This window comes from Podarcis cretensis (genome assembly GCF_951804945.1).
Source record: "Podarcis cretensis genome assembly, chromosome: 12".
In the NCBI taxonomy this organism is placed as follows: domain Eukaryota; kingdom Metazoa; phylum Chordata; class Lepidosauria; order Squamata; family Lacertidae; genus Podarcis; species Podarcis cretensis.
This window is the reverse complement of record NC_137181.1, coordinates 31,930,317-31,935,335: the sequence shown is the minus strand read 5'-3', so window position 1 is coordinate 31,935,335 and position 5,019 is coordinate 31,930,317. Positions and strand designations below refer to the sequence as shown.

At 43.6% G+C, this 5,019-nt stretch overlaps 1 long non-coding RNA gene across 1 annotated transcript; it reads right to left on the bottom strand.

The window, feature by feature from the left end:
- Positions 1–1,015: 1,015 nt before the first annotated feature.
- LOC307199854 lies at positions 1,016–2,238 on the bottom strand. Its single transcript, XR_013832239.1, has 2 exons — positions 2,065–2,238; positions 1,016–1,716 (listed from the first exon to the last, which is right to left on the bottom strand). It is a non-coding gene; the product is annotated as an uncharacterized lncRNA (long non-coding RNA).
- Between the last annotated feature and the right edge of the window lie 2,781 nt (positions 2,239–5,019).

Here is a 5,019-nt window from a genome sequence, read left to right as displayed (position 1 = left end):
CAATAGGTCATGCAATCACACACCTCAGTAGTTCTCTCATACCTACGGTATATAATCTTCCACTTTAGGTACTTCTCAAGAGCTGTGACACAACCAGGGTTTCACAAAGTGGATAAATTCAGAATAACACAAGATCCACAGAACTCTTGACAAGTGTGAGACAGGTGTCTTTCCACAGAGTAGTAAAACTGTTCCCAGTTAGCATGTAATAATTATCCCATTCTCAGATAATCCTTGTCTTCATGCCCTTTCAATGGTAATTGGAGTCACTGCCTGTCTCATGGAAAATAATATAACCACTGGTGATAAGAAACATGCAGGGGGTTGATTTATGGACTTATTAAAAACACATTAGGAATTATTGAGGGATTGGAGCTAAAGATAGTGGTGGCTTAATTGGCAGCCAAATCATTTGGGCTGACTGGCAGAGGCACTCTAAGGCGAGGACTCAGCTAGATAAAGCGTTTTATATGTGATATAACACTGTGACACCAGATGGTGCTGTGGAATCCCATCTTTCCCTACCGGATTTCCCCGTACGAGTTTACAATGTGTTTAACTGAAATGCTTCTGTAATGTGTCTAGATCTAGCCATAGACTGACAATTCAGGGCAAGACAAGAAGCAGAGGCTGTCAAGCCTATCAAGTATTTCTTGCCTTCCTGGGCATCATTATTGGCCCTTTTTTATTCGCCCACCCACTGTTACAAGCTCTCAGGCAAAAACCATTAAATTCCATTGTAATATATAATATTTCCGAGTTTTGAAAACAACCAGTTGGAGGATCAGTTTCACCTTCATCATGGAAGGGAGAAGGCCTCCTAATTCTCCCTCCGTCTGCGGCTCCCTATTCAGCACCTGCAAAGCAGTCCCCACAGGGATCCCATTTGCACTGTCATGAGTCCCATGGAAGTGAAGCTGAATAGAACTGTAAAAATAAATAAATAACCCAGCCAAGAAGCCTATCTGTTGCCTGTTCTTGACACTCCATACCACAAGAGGAGACAGGGAGCACATTCAGATGACCTGCCTGTTTAATGAACATTTGTCCTGATTTGTTTGCAGGGAGGTTAGATGAAATGGTATCAAAGCAAGTGCTATTTCACATTTTACCAATGCAAATAGGAGAAAGTCTGCTCTTTGGGGGAAGCAGATTTGTTGTGTAAGCCAGCTAGCATTGTGTAACCTGAATTTTTCAGTATGTGATTAAATTCCAGCCCAAAATAGCCACAGCCTGGAAGCATCCAGAAAGAAAAGGGCAGGAACAAGATGTGTTCTAGAATTTTAGTAGCCCTTGTGCAGAATCCATGAGAGTTTTCCCCACTTAACCACTAAACAGAGGAGGGAACGTGAACCAATGGAGTCCTTTAAAACATTCTCCCTCTGTTTACCCCATCACTTCTCCAGCCCCATCTCTCTTACAATGCCTGTCTTCCAGTCCCTAAACCCAGCTGTTGAGAGAGATTTGTTTGTTTCTCCTGAGTTCAGGGATGGGAAATATGTAACCCCCACTGATGTTGTTGGACAATTCTTATCATCCATGTCCATTGGCTGTGCTATTTGGAACTTCTGGAAGCTGAAGGCTAACACCAGTTGGAGGACCCTAGTTGCTACTGATAGAGGATGCAGCAGGAGAGTGTTCATGTAAGGCTCCCAGGATGAATGGAAGCCAGGCAGGCTATCTTGTCCTATCCTAGGTGTCCAGGAGTCCAGCCCTCTGTCATAGGAAGAAGAGGAGTTTGGATTTGATATCCCACTTTATCACTACCCTAAGGAGTCTCAAAGCAGCTAACAATCTCCTTTCCCTTCCTCCCCCACAACAAACACTCTGTGAGGTGAGCGAGGCTGAGAGACTTCAGAGAAGTGTGACTAGCCCAAGGTCACCCAGCAGCTGCATGTGGAGGAGCGGAGACGCGAACCCAGTTCACCAGATTACGAGTCTACCACTCTTAACCACTACACCACACTGACATAGGAAGTCAAACAAAGTCAGAACATTGGTCCATCTAGCTCAATGTTATCTACCACTGACTGTGGTTCAGGCAGGTATGTCTCCCAGCCCTACCTGGAGATGCCAGGGATTGAACATGTAACCTTCTGGATGCAGAGCAGATGCTACAACCCTTCTCTGTCACAGAGGCTCAGTGAGTCAGCTCCATGGGCTTGTTACAAGCCACTTTCCCTACCTGACCAGCATCAGGCAGCACCTGTGAAATGGAATGTGTTTGGCTTCTAAAGCCCAAGTGATACTTCCTTTTATGATGGACAGAAGAACTCAGAAATTCTGGAGCTTCTTGTTCTTAGCCCAATAAGCTTCTCGCGACACTAAACTTGTTTTCGCTGGGCTGCTCCATCCAAGTGCCCCCAGAGCAAGACAAACCAGACTTGAAGCAGAAATTGCATTCTTTCCAAAAAGAAAATAAAGGTAGAGTTTTGTTTTACTTTCTGTTATGTAACGTAGCTGAATATTGTGGTGTACAAACTTATTTTTATAGTACTTCTTATGCAACATACACAGCCAGGTATTTTTTTAAAAATCCAATCAAAACAAAGGTTGATGGGCAAGGTTCTGAGCTCACTGTTTTATATAACTAAATCACTGGTGCACTGACTGGCTTCAGAAAAACGTACATAGCATAGGATTAAGTCTCTGCTTGGCAATAAACAGAGGCATGTTGGTACATATTTCAGCTCATATTGTCATTGGAGCTTGAAAGGATAATGGCAAAATACATTTAAGCCCTGAAACAATGAACCCTAACATGGAGACTGCAATTACCATGCTAAAGGTTACCTGCAGCACAAAAACAATTGTATTTTTGCGCTTTTCTGCTCTCTGCAGTGTATCTATATCAAGCAGGTATGAAAAGGGCTTGGGATTGACTCTCTTTTCAAAAATGCTGATCTTTAGCTTGGCATTTTGCGTTTGCGATTCAGGCTGGAGCAGCTTACGGCAGAGCTTAACAACGGGAGGGCTAAGACAACGCTGAGCCAACCACGAAAAAGAAGTCACATGTGACATGGGGTGGTTAAACTTTTGGTCTTAGATATTAGACCAGCAACATCCAGAGGGTCCACACTTTCCCCACCTCTGGCCCAACCGCTTTTCAGATGTATAAGGCATCTCCCTCAGTATCTAGATTCATCTGGGTCAACTTGCTGGTAGTTAGAAAAACAAAGGCCAGAGTGCAGACTTGAGTTAATGCTGAGCTAAAAGCTGGAAGCAAGGCAGCAGGCTGGGAAGGCAGAGGGTCAGAATCATGCCAGATTTTTGCTTGAATCCAAGGCTGTGGCTATGGGAGAAGCAAGGCCCTCTTGGGGTGCTAAGGCTCAGGTTGTATATATGTATAAATAAACCATGAATCACAAAGTCTCGGCTGTCCCTCATTCCAAAGGACCCTGGGTGAGCACCTGGAACCCCTGGAATCTCACACCGCTTGGCAATTGGGATGGCTTGCAACAGTATCATCTAGTGTTTTCAGATAACTTGCTACTGAGCATGCTCATAATAGAGATCCTTCTCTTTCCCAGGTTGTAATTACGGCCACATTCACATCATACATTTAAAGCACCATGATACCATTTTGAACAGTCATGGCTTCCTCTAAATACTTCTGGGAGCTGTAGTTTATTAGGGCGCTGAGAGTTGTTAGGAAGCACCTAGTCCCCCTCACAGAGCTACAGTTTCCAGAGTTTCCTCTGAAGTGGGATTGACTGCTAAACCATTCTGAGAATTGTAGCTCTGTGAAGGGAATAAGCATCTGCTTAATGTTATGCCAGGCTACACCAAGTATTTTGTTTCCTGACAACTGCGTGGTACAGATACGCAGAAATGTGCAGAGTTACTTCATAACTGGCATAATACTTCTGCTCTCTGAGAAGGCTTTAATTAATCAAAGGTTATCAGCAGTTTGCCTACAATCAATTTCATTTCAAAGGTATTTTATCAGCAGGAGACGAGAGACAAGAGTCAGCAAACTACAGGTGAGGAAAGGGATCACTGTTACTCCAATCCAGACCTACCGAGATCAGGGGCTTTCAAATTTTCTGCCTTCAGGGAACTTTTCCCTCATTGCTTTATGCCACAGAAGCTCTGCATATTGTAAAATATTGTATATCATTTTCTATGTATGCATCCCCTCCCATTTAGATTTTTTTTAAAAAAATAAATGCCCTGGCCACCATTTTGTACTTGTCACAAGGCTCTGGAGCAGCACTACATCAGGAGCATTATGGGAAATGAAAATGGAGATTGCCTGATGCTTCTCAGGGGAGTTTACCAATCCATCCATCCTCACAGGGAACTCTGTGAGAGGAATAGGGGTATCCTAACAATGCTCAGTGCCCTCAACAAAGTACAGCTCCCAGAATTCTTTGGGGAAGGCCAATGACTGTTTTAAATGATATAAAAGTGCTTTAAATGTATGCTGTGAATGTGGCCAATGTCCTTCTCATGAGGAGCACTGGTCAGTCTTGTTGCATCTTGACATTGCCCTGATGAATGCAAGACATCCACATTCTCCTGCAGTTGTACGTTACAGAGTTGTAATTGTGGGCAGTTGTAGGCAAGCCGTCTGCCAGGAATGTTTGTCCACTGTTGCTGATCTTCTTTCTGAAGACTCACAGAGCTCTCAGGAACCCACTTTGAAAACCATAAACCTCCAACCACCCAGTAAAGATCTGGCCATTTGTCCATTCGCTCACACACTAACATTTCGGCATAATGCCAGCTGCGGCACCCCTCTCCTCTTTGCTAGACCTAGCTTTCCCCAATTAATACTCTTAAATGAAAAATTATGCGCATCCCATGACATTCAGTTCATGGATTCTTTTTTTCTGAATTCCCTTCTATATAAAACATTGGAACAGGAAGCATCTCCCAGGCTTACCCTTTCCCCTACACACGGCTGGCAAACTCAGTCCTCTTCAAATTTGAAAAGGCTTTTTAAAAAAGAAAAAGAGAAAAAGAAGTCTCCCAGTGTCTACCTCTAATTTGTAGGTTGCTGACACTGTAAGGTTT